Source organism: Emydura macquarii, unplaced genomic scaffold, assembly GCF_026122565.2.
Source record: "Emydura macquarii macquarii isolate MOO-44397 ecotype Brisbane River unplaced genomic scaffold, CSIRO-AGI_Emac_v2 contig_3477, whole genome shotgun sequence".
NCBI classification, from domain to species: Eukaryota; Metazoa; Chordata; order Testudines; family Chelidae; genus Emydura; species Emydura macquarii.
In genome coordinates, this window is record NW_027133614.1 from 4,593,783 (window position 1) to 4,612,769 (window position 18,987).

General features: G+C 42.1%; 1 protein-coding gene across 3 annotated transcripts in view; it reads left to right on the forward strand.

Moving 5' to 3' along the window:
- Nucleotides 1-2,063: 2,063 nt before the first annotated feature.
- The window catches only part of PLA2G4A (phospholipase A2 group IVA), a 119,327-nt gene continuing 102,403 nt past the window's right edge, over nucleotides 2,064-18,987 (forward strand). Inside the window, exon 1 of one of the 3 annotated variants that reach the window (XM_067535170.1) lies at nucleotides 2,064-2,167. The gene's annotated coding sequence lies outside the window, so the exon portion shown is untranslated. Of the gene's footprint in view, nucleotides 2,168-8,552; nucleotides 8,578-14,434; nucleotides 14,486-18,987 lie in introns of those variants that run through there. The other 2 variants (XM_067535171.1, XM_067535169.1) reach the window with 2 other exon arrangements.

Sequence of the window (18,987 nt, forward strand, 5' to 3'; positions counted from 1 at the left end):
TGGCCCTGTGCAGAGGTGAGTCTTTGTCTACAAAGAATGAAATGTACTAGACAGTGTCTGGGATTCTAGATTGGTCAATGGCATTTTTCCTTTTTAATAAAACAAGCAGCTATTGTATGGCCCTCAGCTTGCTATAGGTGGAACAAAGAAGGGGCAAGCTTTGGTTACAGGGTCAAACATGAAACTTCACCATCAGCCTTCTCCAAAGCACAAAATCAACCATTCCTATTCTGTCTTCTGCCTCTTACCTGGTTTCTAATACATCAAACTTCTTTTCTCACCCCCATGGCATCTTTGTTTCCTTAATAGCCTCTAATTGTGGCCTTTTATGAAAGTCTAAATTATGTCTACAAGTTCACTCTTATCCACTGTTCTGTTAACTTCTTCTGTCTCTCTTTAACCTATTGGAATGGTTAATCTTCCTCTACAGATGTGGTGATAGTTTGTCCTTAGCTTGGTTTGTCCCATGCTCAGCCGGGTGGTTTTATTGCTCACTGTAATATATATTTTTTTAAATGTGGGGTTAGCATCTCTTACAGGGATGAGATGAGGTAGTCTGCCATAGAGGGAAATATCACCTAGTGGTAAGTCCATCCCACCACCTGGCATGGTCCTTTTAGGGTTCAGAAGTGTCTAAGAGAGAGAGAGAGACTGACCTGAGAGTCCTGAAAATGAATGGTGCTTCGGATACCGTTTAAGGGCCTGAAGCTGTACAGAGAGGGCAGGGCAAGGTTCCCCCTCACTCAATCAACTGGGAAGGACCTGGGAGAAGGGGACCCACAAAAAGGCTGCCTCCTCCTCCCTCACAGGAGGCAGACTTGCCAGGGGATGGTTGACCTGCTGAACCCTCCAGATTGGAGGGCTCATTGGAGAGAGGGTTTAGCTGAAGGAACCTGACAAAAGCCTTGCAGCTGACTATTCCAAAGCAAGAGGCCTTAGTCACAAACCCCATCTCCAGAGAGAGGGCTGAGGGGGGAAAGCCTGTCAGGAGTAGGAAGATATCGACCTCTCTAAAGGGAAGAGAGCAAGGGACACTGCAGCAGCTGGGCTGTATTGCAAGTGAAAGGTTGGAAGCAGTCATTAGAAAGTACCTTCCTAGCTAGCTAAGCAGAAGCTGTGAGGAACCACAGATTCAGGTGGGTACAGCAGAGTCCAGAGATTTGGGGAAGATTATGATAAGCAGGGTGAAGGTAGGAACAGCTCAGGGAAATAGTGAAGGGATAAAAAACCCCTATTCCTTATCCACCTAAAACAGGGTCATGGTTGGTAACCCAGAGAAGAAGGCTGGCCTAGGTTCCCCTACCCTTCCACAGACCAAGAGGGAAGGTATGGGCATTAGATGGAGAAGAGGGCAAGTATTGTGGGCCTCAGACAGAGGCTGAGAACTAGGCTCTCAAAAGCCATTAGACTTTGGGATTTCCTATCTGAGACTTTTCTGTTAAACCAGGAAGGGGAACTGGACTGAGCAGTGACCAGGTCGGAAGGCTAGGCCAAATACAACAATAGACCATTGTGGCATCAGAATAACTAAAGAGGAGCTGAACTGAAAGAACTCCTGCAAGGCTGCACCAGGGAGGTACTCTTAAGGTGAGAGGTGTGATTACAGGGGACTAACATGGGAACATGCAGGGCTGTAAAGAAGGCTCAGAAGCCTTGTTTCAAGACTAAGCATGCTGCTTAACTATTGGCTATACTCATTAATCACCTTTAATAATTACTTTTTGGTTTATCCACCCAATACTAAATATTGTCCTGTGGGTATATTGGCTGAAGAAATTCTCACTTTATTGGGGCAGCTTATTGTCCAGTGTCTTCTCAGGGGATGGTGAACCATAATGGGTCCACTAGGGACTGTTGCAAAGCTAAAGAGTGTTTCCAAAATAGTCAGCAGTACCCTTATGTATGGGAAGTGACTATCAGATTTAGGATGTATTTACTGGAATGTAAGTTTGCAACATCTGTCTTCCAGGCAGGAAACTTCTGCTTTTTCTCCTGAAGAACTGACAAACTGTTCCCTGAATTGAAAGTTTTATTACTAGCTGGCCCACCCAGGAGAGTAAGAAGTACCACTTGGAGAGAGAGAGAGAGATAGAGTTATCTCTAGGAGGAACTCAAGGGGGAGAAATCAGCAAATCGGCTGAGTGCAGGCACAAACAAGTAAGGCAAGGTAACTAAGTATATGTGTCTCTGGAATCTTAAAATCTGTATAGTTCTGTGTAAATCACTTGCCCTAGATGTTTCTCTACTTCTGCTTGCAAAATGACTGTCGATCAGCTCATTTGATTAGTGGCAGTTGTCAATGGGAGTGGTAATATAATATCAGTAATGTTCCTGTAGGTTTTCGTCTTTGTTTTCTTAAGATTGCTGTGAAACCAAGATTCACGAAAGTGCTTATGTGCCCAACTGCCACTTTAGGTGTCTAAATCCCAGAATCAGGCTCAGTGGGATTCACAGAACATGTGCTCAGCTGCTGCTGAACCCTGTAGGTGCCTAAACTTGCTCAATGCCTAAATTTTTGCAGTAAAAGTTCCCTAAATGTCTCTGTTTCTGCTTTTGAGCTTGCATAGTGCCTGGTGCCATATTGCATGGTGCCTGGGTGTTGGCGCCCCAAAGCTTGGAGCTTGCTTATTGGATCTGACTCCTAAAGGCAAACTTACACCACATGGCTGGGGGGAGGGAGGGCGGGAGAAGGACCTCTCTCATAACTTTTAGCCCAGTGGTTAGGGTACATATGTGGGACGTGGGAGACCCCCCTCCTTGTTCAAGTTCCCCTCCATCTGAGGGGGAAAAGGGATTTGAACTGAGGATCTGCCACCTCTCATGAGAATGTTTTAGCCACTGGGCTATGGGATATTCTGATGTGGGCTCCCTCAGTCTGTCTCCTTTTGAAGCCAATCCAAATAATATTTTAAAAAAGTCAATGGAGCAGTGTATCCTATTAGGTGAGAGACCCACAGGAGCCATAGTCTCCCACCTATTAGGTGAGTGCTTTAACCTCCAGACTACAAAGTCATTCTCATGTGTGTTCTCACCCACACCCCCATAATGGGTCAGACCAATTGTCGACTGAGGGAATGAACAGAACAAGGCAATTTATTGAGTGATCCATGCCCTATCATCCAGTGCCAGCTTCTGGCGGTTAGAAGTTTATGGACACCCAGAGCATGGGATTGCACCCCTGGCTATCTTGGCTATTAGCTGTTGGTGGACCTATCCTCCATGAATTTACCTAATTCTTTTTTTGAACCCAGTTATACTTTTGGCCTTCACACTATTCCCTGGCAACGAATTCCATAGGCTGACTGTCTGTTGTGTGGAAAAAATACTTCCTTATATATGTTTTAAACCTTCTGCCTATTAATTTCATTGGGTGAACCCTGGTTCTTGTAAAGGGGAAATAACTCTTCTCTATTCACTTTCTGCACACCATTCATGATTTTACAGACCCCTTATCATATTCGCACTTCCCTGCCAATCATCTCTTGTTCATCTCTCCTCACATGAAAGTTGTTCCATACCCCTAATAATTTTAATTAATATAATAATAACTTCTCTGTACTTTTTTCCAATGCTAATATATCTTTTTTTTTTTGAGATGGGGGTGACCAGAACTGCATGCAATATTCAAGATATGGGTATCTTTCCCAAAATAGCTACTGAAGCCCACATCTTCTGCCTTTTAAAATAGAATCAGCTTTCTAAAAGTAGAGAGGATAGCTCCGTTCAACATTTCAGAGAATATTATTTCTCTGTTCTCATTCTCTTAATTCCTGGTATCAGGGATTTATATAGTGGCATTAAGATAATAAGAAAGAAAATATCAATCTCTTTCCTAACATTCTGTTAGCTTATTTGACTGCTTCTGTGCGTTGAGTACTATCCATGATGACTCCAAGATTTTTCTTGAGAGGTAATAGCTAACTCGAACCCTATCATTTTGTATGTATAGTTGGGATTGTTTTCCAATGGGCATTACTTTGCATTTATCAACATTGAATTTCATTTGTCATTTTATTGCCAAGTCACCCAGTTTTATGAAATCTCTTTGTAACTCTTCACAATCAGCTTTGGATGTAACTGTCCTGAGTAATTTTGTATCCTCTGCAAATTTTATTGCCTCACTGTTTATCTGTTTTTCCAGATCATTCATGAATATGTTGGACAGCACTGGTCCCAGTACAGTGTGGGGGACCTGCTATTCACCTTTCTCCACTGTGAAAACTGGCAATTTATTCTGACCCTTTGTTTCCTATCTTTTAAATAGTTACTGATCCATGAGAAGATCTTCCATCTTATCCCTTGACTGCTTACTTTGTTTAAAAGCCTTTGGTGAGGAACCCTATCAAAAGCTTTCTGAAAGTCCAAATTCACCATATGCTCTTGATTATCCTTGTCCACATGTTTGTTAACCCCTCAAAGAATTATGATATTTTGGTGAGTCATGATTTCCCTTCACAAAAGCTGTGTTGTCTCTCCCTGAACATATTATGTTCATCTGTGTGTCTGATAGTTCTGTTCTTCACTATGGTTTCAACCAATTTGCCTGGTACTGAAGTTATGCTTACTGGCTTGTAATTGCCAGGATTGGCTCTGGAACCTTTTTAAAAAATGGGTGTTACATGAGCTATTCTCCACTCATCTGGTACGGAGGCTGATTTAAACCATAAGTTGCATACCACTGTTAGTAGTTCTGCAATTTCATATCTGAGTTCCTTCAGAAGTCTTGGGAGACTACCATCTGGTCATGGTGATTTATTACTGTTAAATTTATCAGTTTGTTCTAACACCTCTTCTACTGACACCTCATTCTGGGAAAGTTCCTCAGATCAACCACCTAAAAAGAATGGTTTAGGTGTGGGACTCTCCCTCCCAACCTCTGTAGTGAAGACTGATGCAAAGAATTCATTTAGCTTCCTTGCAGTGACCTTGTATTCCTTGAAGGTGCCTTTAGCACCTCAGCCGTCCACTGGTTAGGCAGTTAGTGGTATATTCCTACTGCTATACTCTTATTATTCTGGCATGGAATTTCTATCCATAGAGATTCTGTGGTACCATTTGATTCATTTAAGATTTTTAGTCTATTTGACACTGTTTTCTTTCATATATAGTGCCATTCTCTGTCGGCATTCAGGTTTAATTTGTTTTAGAGGAGTGTTGCTCTGTGGCCCAAGGAACACTTCCATGTAGTCTTCAGAGCTGCTTCTGTCATATGAGTGAAGTATACATTAGATTCCAAACACTAATACTTGCTGCTGCTTATAGCCTGGTTCAGGACTTGTTTAGGATTTCCAGAGGCTTTCTTGAACTACAAGACCACCATGAAACAAGCACTTCCCTGCATCCAATGTGGCTTCTTCATGTTTATTTTTGGAGGGGTGTCTTTTCAGTCAAATTTATGAATGCCAACATTACTGGAGAAGTAGCATTCAGAAAGACAGACTAAGAGAACTGGAAAGATTAGTATAATGGGGTTTATCATTGCATTTTCTGATACTTCGAGAACACTAGACTGCAGAGTTGTTCCACTGTTACTCCATCTTGTGCCACCATTCCAAGCTTCCTCAGATCATGGGAAGTCTATCAGGAATTGTATAATAGAATGATACCTTTTCAGGATGCCCAGTAGAGTAGGATCAACAGGCCCCATTCCAAAGGATACTATCAGCTATGATAGGCAGCCTGGAATGGTGAAAAGTGTACAGTTTTTTGGTACTTCCAGACTTTTAAATGTTTTTTCTGATATATGTCCCAAACCTACTGCCACTGAAGTGAATGGCAAAACTCCCATTGACTTCAATGGGAGTAGAAGTAGAAAAAGAAACAAGAATCTAGACTCTGAGAAATAGGAAATCTGGGTTAAAATAACACAGGAAGCTGAAGTACTCACTGAAAAGAATACAGCTGAAAAGCTGTATGCAATTTCATTTCTTTATCTGAACAAATCATGCTGATATAGACAGAGTTGTAACAATCTGAATACGGGAGAATTTAAAAAAAACCAAAACCCCTGCATATTTTAAATGGTTCAGTATGGAACTACTTCTAAATATTTTTTTCAGAAAGTGGAGATGCTTTAAAAATGGACTTAAAAATAAAATTGATGCCAAAGCGACACTTTACATGTCTGTATATGGCATACTTTGTAGTAGTGAAAAGAGAGTTAAATTTGGAGTTAGGCAATATTGTGAAAATGCTTTCTGTCCATTAAAAAGACAGGGTAATTGAAATGCACCTCTTCCGGGGAGCAGGGGTCGGAATATGCACTTTGTTACTCTTTAACCATGGTACAAGCTTTGAAACAGCTGAATGGAGTATTCAGAAAACTAATGACCTGTGATGCAAATAATAAGGTGTCAAGAGAAGGTTTATTATGCAATAATTTTTCCAAAGGGCGAGCAAGGTTGTCCACACAATACACCCCATTTTTTAACATTTTTAATCTCCCAAATGTAACATCTCCCCGCCCCACACACGCCAAATACCACAACCTCAGTTTAGCTCACTTTAGCTCACAAACTATTATTGTGAATTTAGTGCAGAGGGCTACTACAATCATGCATAGGTCATTTCTATTGAATTGAACCCTAAAAAAAGGGTATGTATAATCACACATTGATGGTGTTAGAGCAAATCCATGTACTTTTATGTGAAGGGCTCACTTCTACAAAAGGGATCCCACTGTAGTTTTTCTCACACCATGCAAAGGTTTTCCACAGCTCTTTCAGGATATAAGATTCTCAAATATGGAGTCAGTGCTTCAAACATCTACTTGCATGAGTAGTTCCATCAATCTTGATGGGACAACTTGCATGGGTAAGGGTTTGTCAGATCAGACCCTATGTTATCTCTTAGTACAGGTGGATAGAGGTGGGGAAAGAGAGCTTTCTGTTCCCTACGTTGAGACACTTGTTATTGCCGCTATAACAGATTACAGTCCCTACTCCTTATGTACTTGCTGGTGCCCTATCCTCTTAAGATATGAGAGGTCTCTTGCCTTGAGTTTCCAGGGTTTGAATTTTCAGTTGTTTAGCAGCTGTGGCTATGCAACTCCACACAGCCCCCATTACAGTGCAGTGCTTAAAAGACAAAATCATGCCCTCAATATTGTTTATTTTAATATCAAATATACATATATTTGATTTCAGTTTTGGTGGTTGCTTTCCCTCTCTGTTGCTTAATAAAGAGCTTGTTCTTGTATAAATTGCATTATGTTAAAAATTTGCAATGTTAGTCCCCTTTACTTTCAACATTGCACACTGTCAAAATCAATACAAGGTGACTATGCATACAATATGCACAAAAAATGGGGAGAACTTAACATTAACATTGAATAATAAACTCCAGGATACTAGTTAGCACCTCTTAAAACTAGCATTAAAATTTTGACCGAAGGTACATAGTATTTGTTCTATCTGTAACTGCTCTTTGTGGGCCTGATTCTCATTTACGCAAAGAATACTTTTGCACCATTCTAGCAGGGTAAAGGGGCTTGAATGTGGGTATAAATATAATTAACACTTACATTAAGGCCCCTTTACACTGATTGAGCCTATATGTAAATGAGATTCTGGTTTATTGTATTTACTGTTCTCATAAAATTACTGAATTTTCCTCATTCAATCATAATGAAACAAGTAATGAACAGAAATGCAAGTGTGGGCTGGAACTTCATATCAGTGGAGTGGAAATTCTTGTGAAATGAGTGACGTTAGCTTAATTCTACAAAAACTGACCATTAGGAAAATAATCCAGTCCCGCAGTCTTCCCCCATTCTGCTAATCAAAGCATTATGTTTAACTTTGTTTTGTTGGCCATGTATCAGTTTACCAATCTAGTCATACCATGAAGAACAGTAAGTAAAGACTGGGTGAGTAGAGTAAATTGAATACATTGGTAACTTATACAGGGGATTTTGCATTGCGAAGTATTTTATTTTGGTAATTTTAAATATAGGTTAATATTATGGAGAAATCCTCAGATTTTAGTCACACTATGGCCCCAATCCTTGGGGTTTAGCTGAGTTGTGCTTGAGTGGGAATGGAGTGTGGAAAGGGGCTGTACTTTCTTGCTCAAGGGATCCCTGGTGCTGCCATGGGCTAGTTCAGCCATTGTTGTAAATTAATGCATCCTAAGGGCTGCTCTAAAGTGTGGTCACTTGCAACAGTTCCCTGTCCCTGAGGTGGTATAGAACCAGCTACCCTGACATTCCCCAAAAGGGAAATCCCCAGATGGCCACTTGGGCCAACTTTAAGGTTGGTTTGTACTTCCAGAGTAGAACAAAAAAGACATATTGGGGTTAACCTATGTTCCTTTCAAGATATAACATATCATGCTGAGTCTGGGATGTCAGCCAGAAATGAGTTTAGCCACCCAGTGTGCTGAAAGTGCCAGCTCCCTTTTTCACATGAGAATGCTTTTTACATTATTTTGAAATCCCAAGACGTTTGAGAGAGCATTGCAATGGACTACTTGAAAAGGTGTGGAGGATCAGCTCATTTCATAGACTGAGGTGAAAGGAAAGTTGGAAAAACCACTCGGTGAGAGACTGAGGGCCTGATTCTGCAGGCAAATACACAAGTGAGTAACTTCCCTCATTCATTTCTCTCATGGGCCAGTGTTTGCATGGATGGGGCCGGGAGAGTGTAAGGTGCCAAAGATATAGTGGAAAAACAAAAACGAAGTAGTAAAGAAACGGTCAGGACTGTCTTGTATCAGGGGAGATACTTAGAAGTACATCAGTTAGTAGTGGCTACCAATCTTGTAAATAAACATTACAAGCCATGCTAATGAGGGCGGTTTATATCCTCTGTAAATCTGTAGCACCTTTCATTCAAATGTAGTGAAAGAAGAACTTTTGGCCAGGGACAGCAAGGCAAATATGTACTCTTGAAAAATGCCATGAGATTTTAGGGCCAAATTTTCAAGCTGTGGCCTCCATTCATGCATGTACACTGATGGGCATACAAATACTTGCATGTGCATCTTTGGATACTATAAGTTGCCCACCCAGCTCACTTAATTCTGTGTCAACAAAACTTTTGTGAATGGACTTCAAAACCCAAAGTGATCCCAGTCAGAAGGTGCAAGCATAAATGTTTGTACATGCACAAATAGAAGCTAGGTAGCAGCTATTGGAAATACTTTCCATAGTCCATCCATCTGCCTATCATCATAGTTCTTTACGTCCACAGAGGACAGGCAGTATCTAGCTCCAAAACCACAAAGGTTGTTAGGGGCCTGACAACATACTGCAGCCATTAAATTTCAGTTCCAAGAGTATCATCATTCTTAACTTCTTGTTTGTCTCTTCTAACTCTGTTCCTGATCTGAGTTATAATATACATAACTATGAAGACACTTAGGGATAGGAACTATTAGCTGTACTAAATTCAATATGATCACAATTGTCCCAGACAATGGGCATCCCTGGCAGTTTGTGTATGGGTCACTGAATCATTTCTTACTTTAAGTAAATAGAAAGAGAATGAAGAGGATGATATTGTTTGTTGGCAACTGATAATCTCAGCGGCTAAACTGCCCTTCTGGTAATCAGTGTTTTTCTTACATTTTGATTTATATCTAGAAGCCGGTAGGTTGGAATGGCTCAATGCTTCTATTCTTGTTCTGTTTCTAATTGCATTACAAATATGGCACTGGGGGATAAGAGGGAGACAATGGAGTAGGGATATCTCATGACATTACTATTGTTCAGGGGTTTCCTTTGACTTTAGCAGTAGTTGCAGCAGTATTGGGGCTTGCTGCCAGATGTATAAACTGGGGGAAATTATGGTTTGAAATCATAGGGAGAATCACTGAGGTGGAAAGAGGTAGGAACCCAGGCCCATTGCTGTAGAGAGAGGACCTACCACATCCCTGTCTACCATGATTGCCTTCTTGTTGGTTGAACTGATGATTGCGGCTAATCAGGGTCCATGCTGCTCAAAGAAAGCAGCACACAGAGAAGTGCTGTGATAGCACTCACATGTGGTCATGCCCCTGGCCTATGGCCCTGGTCTTGTTGTTTGTAGTACACTAGCAACCAGAGGCACCACTCAAGATTAGAGTCCCTATTGTGGTAGGCTGTATGAAGTAAAAAGACAGTCTATTCCCAAAAGCTCTTACAATCTAGCAAAAGACAAAACACAACATGTGGATGTAGTGCACAACAGAAGGAACTGAAGGAGAGAGTCAAGTGTAACATGAATAGGAACACGTGGTAATGTAGACTAGCTCCATTCTTGGTTTGAAGGTTTTACCAGACCTGCTGTACCTCAGGCTCTTCTGTGTGTGATTCTTCTGGCTCTCAGGGCTGCATTCCTTTAGGATCACCTCTAATGAGGTCCATCCACTGGGTATAAGTTACATAGCCTGCAGAGATCCAGTTGGATCCCCAGCTCCAGTTGCATTCCTAAGTAACAGCAGCTGTCAAAAACACCTCTTATCTGCTCATGGCAGAACACATTGCATTCCTTTCTTTTGGATGCAGACATCACCATGGTTATCCATATTTTAATCACCTGCAACATACTCTTTTTGGTCTCAAACCTTCAGGTCCATTAGAAGATTCAGCAGATTCATAATAAATCAGGCTGTTTGTTAAGTAGCATTTCTCACAGTGAGTATATGACACGTGTGCTGGCTACAGGTTGATTTCCGGGAGAGGTTTAAGGTGTATCCTCTATGGTTTGGGCACAGAACAGGACACACAGCATATACCGTCCATTGGGTTATAGTGGCACCACCAGTAAACCTATAGCACTGGCATCACCAGGTGGCAGAAGTGGGGATCAGCTGGTGGCAGCATGAGCTTAGGAGGCAAGGACTGTAGGCAAGTGGGGGGAATGAGCTCTGTACTGAGGTGTGGGGGTGTAATGGGTGTCCTTTGTCATTTTGGTAGTCTGGTCACCTTAGCTTGCTGTTTGTCCTGACCTAAATCTATTGGCTCTTCAGCGTTGCAGGAGAAGTAAGGTAGACAAGACGTGACATTTCTAATACATTAAAAAGAAGCAGAAAAACTTTCATGGCTGAAATAAAGCCCTCCCAGACTTTCTTTGTGCATCACAAAGCAGCAAAAGAAAGGTGACAGCTGATATTTTCCCCTTAGTTAGATTCAGAACGTTAGAGAAGGGCTGGGTTATTCCCTTGGGAGACAAAGATTAGTATTGGGCTCAAAACTGGGACAGGCAGCATCGATGAAGCATAAGAGCTACCTTGTTTACTGATTTGTATATTTGTTTTGGGGTTTACTGACTGTAAAGCTGCATGGAAGAAATATAGCCAGAAACTGTGCTGAGCTTGTGTTTTGAGTAAATCTGAGTCCCCAGAAAGGGTGTTTTGTGTGAGACTGCTGAGAATCTGAGACTGCTGAGATCTGTCTCTGCTTGGATCTGAGCCTGCTATACCAGTCTTAAGCCATGTCTACACTACAGACCTATATTGGTATAATGATGTTGCTCAAGGGTGTGAAAAATCACACTTCTGAGCCACATATTTTATACCAACCTAACCTCCCATGTAGACAGTGCTATGTCAACATAGCTACCACCTTTTGTGGAGGTGGATTAACTAGGCTGATGGGAGAAACTCTCCCGTTAGCACAGCAGCGTCTTCACTAATACGTTACAGCGGCACAGCTGCATCGGTGCAGCCGTGCTTCTGTAGCACTGTATGTGAAGACAAGCCCTTAAGCATAGCTCAGGGGAAGAAAAAGTAGAGCCACTCGAGCAACCCTATCAAACATCTGAGGTGCCAAAGGCCCCGTCTGCCCAGTGTTTGTGAAGGAGCTCACCAGCCAAACAACCATCTGCAGCCGAAAGTCACGTAGAAGGTGGCAAAGGGAATTGAACAATCTACTTAGTGCTGGAGCTGTTTTGCTGCAATTTTCTTCATAATATTCCACAAAAATGGGAAGATAGGACACGGGGCAATGAATAGAGAGACTGTCCATGTCAAGTGAATCGTTTTTGAGTGACGGCCTAAAATGTACACTTTAAAGAGAAGCTATTTCACCTTGCCCTTCTGCAAGGAGCGCTGACGAACATTTCATTGCAGGCTTTCACCCAACAGATGGGACATAAAACTAATTCAAAGGTAGCTGTCTGAGTTCCCCTGCACTCCTACCACATCACAGACATCTGGGCCATGGCGTTTAAAAATGTTGCTAATTTTGTACATCTCTGTGCACCTTGGATGCATTTATTCATTTTGGTTTATGAAAATGTACCCTTCAGTTTGCTGTGCTCAGTGGGGTAATACTAAGATCCTCTTTCTGTTATCCTCACCCCTTTGTGACCAGGTTTTCAAAGGAGTTCAGCCTCTAAATAAGTGCCAGACTTTAAAAAATACTCTCCATCTGGCAGCTCCCATTATCAGACTCTTGGCTCGATTTCTGAAAGAGCTCAATATCCAACAGGCTGAGCACTCTTGAAAGTCTAGCTCTTTGTTTTGGTGCCTAAATGGGAACTGAACTCTTGAGAGTCTAGCCCCAATTGTAGGTGCTGAGCCTATTTGAAAACTGAGGGCCAGAAATGCTGCACTTGGGTTTCAGGCTGTTGAGGCTCTTCCATCCCACTCGGGAATGCTCCAGCCAATCAAAGGTTTTGATGGCTCTGATGCTGCAAAAATAAAACAAAAAAGTATTTTAAAACCCTTTTTAAAGATAATAACTTTGAACTGCATTATAAGCCAAGTAGGGAGATCTGAGGATTGGGTGATGGGTGCTGTGGTTTACATAATAAGACCCCATTGTAATGCATACATGTAAGGGGACAGCTGACAGTAGGAAACTGACTGAGTAACACAGTAATAATTTTCATATGTAAATAGGCATAGATGCTTTGTGTTTGCTTGTAAACTTTTCAGCGTTGATAAGCAAATACTACTTTTTTAAAGTAATAAATGCTCTAGTGTGGTATCTCAAAATAAACCCCCCAAAACAACCAAGGGTCTTTCCTTTAATTTGATTAAATTGCCCTACCATTTTTATTTGTTTCTTCAATTTGGCCACAGGAAAAAAATACATCACATACACATCACTACATTTAAACTGATGAGTTTCAAGAGCTGTCTTTTCTAGTTGTGTTGCCTAGCCAGGAGAGTTTGGAGGCGGTCCTCAAAGCCTGAGAAATCTCCCAAGTGCTTGATCCAAGGCCAAAAGCTGTGGTCAGAAAATTTAGGTCCCCAGGAGAACACTAGCAAGTGGTGAAACACTTAAGGTTGCTGTGTGAATTTGGAGAAACGTGCACTGAAAGTTGAAGGGACATAGGTGTTTGTTGGTTAGGTGTTCTTAAAAATGATACTAAATTCCTAAATTTACTAAATGATAGTAAATTACTAAAAATTTTACTCATTGGGGCAAGCGCCATCTTTTCTTCTGCTTGTACAGTGCCTAGCAAAATTGGGTCCTGGTCCCTGACTAGGGCTGATAAGTGCTAAGGTAATATAAATAATAAAAAATAGGACACTTTTATTTCAGAATAAGTGTCCCCATACAGTCTTGCCATAAAATAACAAAAGGTCTGAATAAAAGGAAATTAGTTATTTTAATGTAAGTTTCTGTGTAAACAAGCCCCCAGTGTTGTGCAATTCTAATCTATTACATTGGTAAGGTAGCTGTCGTTGTATCTTAGCAGTTACTAAATTCTCACTTAACATTACATCCTCTTGTGGAAAAATCATATTAAAATTTGACAGTGAATTGCATCCCTGGTATAGAATTCCATGGGTCAAATTTAAAAAACAGCAACAACAACAACAAAAAACAAAACAAAAAAAACCCCAAAAAACAAAAACCCTTCAACAAACCTACAGAGAAATTGTTTTCTAGTAAATTCTCTAGTGTTTTAAAAGTAGCATTTCTACAGAAACTCTTGTTTTCCTCAAGTTTTTATAGAAGAATTATTTTATGTAGATAATCTATAAAGATGTTGTGAATGAGTGCTTGTAAATTACCTTTGGCAAATACCCTTTCCATGAGAAACAAGGGACTATCACAATAGTTTGAGGCACTCATTTTGTAAGTATTTGACAGCATTACCTTAAGACTGTCTTACAAACTTCATCTCCTTACTGTGTTCTGAAAGGCCTTCACCTCAGATCATGCCCATCATCACCAACATTTTTTTAGCTGTTTGCATATGTATATTAAGAAGTTAACGCATGGTAATTGTTAAATGTGATAACTGTCATACTATTGATCTGTAAAATTTGTCCTTGTTGCTGAGATATTTCTCTGTGCTTTCATCCCTTCAATTTTTCCTCACGCAAAGTGTCAAACAATGTTCATGAGTATTACTCCAAAATGCTCTTTGCTTATCCTAAAGTACCACCTTAAGAGGCACACAGCTCTCATAGATCAGCTGACACTTCAGCTCCACCCATTTAGAACGAATGAAACGTACTCTATCCTAGCAATGAAAAAAAGGATTCTGCTTAGAAAGCAAGAGGGATGTACAAGCCCAAAAGGATCTAATGTAACGTTGAAACTGTAAGCAATGCAACTAATTCTTGGTCTTTGTTTGTTTGTATTTTGTTTTAAACCGCTATTAATTTTGTCAGGTTACCAGGGAAAAAAAGCGTAGACAGAGGAGGGAGTTAACAGATGTGATGGATCATTTTATATAGTTTTCAAGTATACTTGTTACAACTTGAAACGAGGAAGCAGTACAAGCGATTTTTTAATACTAAAAAGGAACTTGTTTTGCAATATTAAAACAAAACTGGAACCCAGAAAAGAGTATGTCAGATTGTGAGCATGAAGGAAAACTTTTAAAACATCGGGATACTTTAATATGTTTCCACATGATCATGTAATCCAGTGGTTGCTGATCCCAAGATTCCTAATCCTTTAGTCTGGGACTAATCCCCTTGTCAGAGAAATTTTCTCTCCTGTAGTTTGTAGCAGGATGGCCGAATTTTCTTTCTCCCTGCAAATCATTGTTAGGGACCAATTCCAAGAGCAACTACGTTACCAGAGAAGGAAGCCTAAACTGTGAAAGTTACCCTGAGTGCCTTTGAGCGAGGGTGAAAGTTAAAATATGTACTGCTGGCGGAGGCATAGATAATTATTTATAAAGAGAGATTTATTTATCTTAATAAAATCGCATCCTATAAGTACAGCCTGTCAGGTATCAGGCTCAGAGTTGACGTGTCTAACACTAACAAATGCTGGAAGACAAATCACAGTAATGTGTAAACTTTGTGCTTGGGGCAGAATGATTGTTTCGGTGGCCCTGGGAAAGGTAGTGTAGAAAAATCAAAATATATTAGAATGATATGGGAGCATTTAGAATTGTTCCTACTTGCTGACATTTAGGAACATCCTCTCCGCACCTACTCTCCCTCCCTTTTTTCTTTTGCTGTGCTTTCCATTCTGCACTGTCTATCTGTGACCCTGACATACTGCATGCCAAACTTTATTGCTCCTTCTAACTCTTGATAAAACTACTGGTGACCTACAAAAAAATATATATATATATATATTCTAGGCCATTGTAATGGACCTTTTGATCTCTTACACTGCTATGAATAAAATACTTTAAAATATTTTAATCAGAAAAAGAGTCATTAATACTTAAGTAAAGTGGTGTTTTAACAAGGGAAAGGGAAAGGTTAATCATTCTGGAGGGACATTTACTATTCTCTTTGGTCTTATCTATAAGGGAAGTTATTCCAAGAGAGCTATTCTTGATCAACTGTGGATGCTCTTATTCTGGAACATACCTTATTCTAAATTGACTCCCACGGGAATTCTGCGCCAAAAATTAAGAATTCTGCACACAATATTTTAAAGTTCTGCAAAATTCTGCATATTTTATTTGTCAATAAATAAATGTGGAGGGTCCAGCATGGCAGTGGGGAGCACAGGCCACGGGCTGCACAGAGGTGGGAGATCACCCTGCAGGCCTCCCAACCCCACCAAGGATACAGACTCGGCGGTGAGGCTGCGCCTGACACTGACACCGCGCAAGGGCTGGGGTTGCCCCAGAAACACCCTGGAGCCCTTCCCCTCCACACCAGGTGCACCAAGATAACAAGCAAGCAGGACAGAGTCTCGTATACACACGTGCCCAGCCCTGGCCACTGATTCAACTGTGGGGCAGGCAGGCTCAGCCTGGCAGGATCCAAGCATGCAATAGCTTATTGTGGGTTGAGATGGTTCTTTGTGGGGGCAACCTGGGTGCGGGTAGCTCGTTGGGGGATTCTGGGTGCAGGGGAAATGGGACTCTGCAGGGGGGTCCAGGTGAAGGTGCTTGGGGCTCAGCGGGGGTGGTGGTCTGGGTATGGGGGATGGGGCTCAGTGAGGGGAATCTGGGTATAGGGAACTCAGCAGGGGGGGAATGTCTGGTTGCTGGGTCTTGGTGGGGTGGAGGTCCAGGTACAGCTGATTGTGGCTCAGTGGGGTGGGGGTCTAGGTGCGGGGAGCTCATTGGGGTGATCCAGGTATGAGGGGGTGGGGCTTGTTGGGGTGGGGATTTGTGTGTGGGGGACTCAGTGGGGGCTCATCTGGGTGTAGGGCTGGAGGTCCAGATGCAGGGAGGAGGGGCTCAGTGTGGGTCCTGGTGTGACGGGGTGGGGTTCGGTGGGGAGGTCTGTGTGCAGGGTGGACTTTGGCTGCAGGGGGTGAGGCTCAGTGGGGTGGGGGTTTGGGAGTGGGGAGCTCCGTTTGCAGATTCTGGGTGCGGTGGTTGTGGCTCGTTGGGGGGCTCGGAATAGGGGGGGTCCGGATGCATGGGGTTGGGCAGATGGGGAAGAAGCTCCCTGTACAGTAATCCCTCCCCCATGGCTGAAGAATGATGAGGCAGGAAGTGTGTGTGTGGGGGGTGTGCTTGTTGGGGTGGGGGTTTGTGTGGGGGGGATTCAGTGGGGGCTCATCTGGGTGTAGGGCTGGAGGTCCAGATACAGGGAGGAGGGGCTCAGTGTGGGTCCTGGTGTGACGGGGTGGGGTTCGGTGGGGAGGTCTGTGTGCAGGGTGGACTCTGGCTGCAGGGGGTGAGGCTCAGTGGGGTGGGGGTTTGGGAGTGGGGAGCTCCATTTGCAGATTCTGGGTGCGGTGGTTGTGGCTCGTTGGGGGGCTGGATATAGGGGGGGTCCGGATGCATGGGGTTGGGCAGATGGGGAAGAAGCTCCCTGTACAGTGATCCCTCCCCCATGGCTGAAGAATGATGAGGCAGGAAGTGTGTGTGTGGGGGGTGTGTGTGTGGAGCTTCCTGCAGCCAGGCGAGGTTTCTGGGGGTGGATCTGACCCAGCCCCAGCTGTTCTTTCCAGGGAAAGAGGAAGTCTCATTTTCCCCAGTCCAGCCTGGACTAGCAGCTGAGCCCAGCACAAAGTAGGAGCCATTAGCTGGGGTGTCCCCAGCCCCGCACCCTCTCTGCTGGGTGCTCCGGGCGCCTGAAATGCTGCGCCTGCACTGCTGTGGAGGAGTGCATGACCACTTTTGTGGCTTCCCTTTGCTTCCCCTTCAGAAAGTCCTTTTTCTGTAGGGAAGCAAAGAAATCTGTGAGGCGCAGAATTCCCCCAGGAGTATGAATTGGCGTAATCCAAGTGGATTAAGATAATTTGGAATAAAGCATTTTTATTCCAGAATAAGAGTGGCCATACAGGGAGTTGATGAGGAATAATTAATCCACTTTAAATTCACATCCTATCTTAATCTGAATTAATTTCTGTGTAGATAAATCCTTATACTACAGAGTGGTAATAGGTCTTGAGATAGAGGGCACTTATAAAATACATTTAAATGAAAATGGTATAAATATAAAACAACCCTGACAGCAAATCAAAATAGAGAGCTCTAAGAATTGTTAAATAAATTTTCCTGTACATCGTAAAATTTCAAGCCTTGGGGATGCAGACTTGTCTGTCAGGGTTGGCCTCGGACACTCCAGATCTGCTCCCTCAAAGATTGACGACTCCTTTTCTATTTTCTCTTTTAGGTTTGCTGTAAATCGTTCCCTCCATTATAATATTAGTTAAACAATGATTAATGAAGCAATCCATTGTGAAATATATAGAGAAGTAACATGCTAAATGGGTTAAGCAATAGTTTTACAAACTTCCTGAGGTGGAAGTGTTTTCTGTGTGTCCATATGTATATGTGTACACACACACACACATATAAAACTCTACTAATGTTACTGTTGATTTTGATTATTAATTGTCTTCTGTTAGTGCACATTAGAGCGGAGGTCCAAAACAGTATTCCCCAATATTTTACTTGTTAGAGGTATTACTCCCCATGTGTGATTATAACTGTCAGAAGTTGTCTTATTTGTCTGAAAAGTTCTGAGTGACATCCCTTCAACTGTTTGAGCTCTGAGAGTATGAACCCCTTTTGCACACTTTTTCTATTTAATAAAAATTAATAATAATTCAAACCATAGACTGGGCTACTACATAAAAAAAACCAAGACTGGGATGTGAAACTGGGCATGGATTTAGTCCTCACTGTAGACCAAGCTGGTTCAGACAAGGCTGCCACCTCTGCAATGGCAGGGACACCCTAGGATATTTTTTGGGGCAGTGGGTCTGCCCCACCAATGACAGAGTGGGGTGTTTACCAGTGTCAGTGATCCGGTGTCGATTGGTGTAAGGAGTTAGCCTCTTTGTACTGATGAAGGACTCTATGGAGAGAGAGAGAGAATAAGCTGGGCTCACTAGGGACTTGGGAAAATAAAATAAGTGCATCAATTTTAGGCTCAATCTTTATTCTCCCCATGTGAGATTTAGACAGGAGATTTTCAGACAAAAATGACAGGTGTGCAACTGTCATTTTTGTCTTTAAAAATCTCTCTACTACAATCTCTTTCATCTGGCATGGTAAAACTGTTTGGGATAGGTTGAAGGGAGAAGAGCATACGTTGATTGTTGGCCCTTATAAACTGGACCCCAACTGAATTTCTTTACAGATGCCCCATTCTTATTCTTATTTTTATTTATTTATTTATTTTTTTGGAACAAGCCTTGAGTGAGGTCTAGTTCTTATGTTT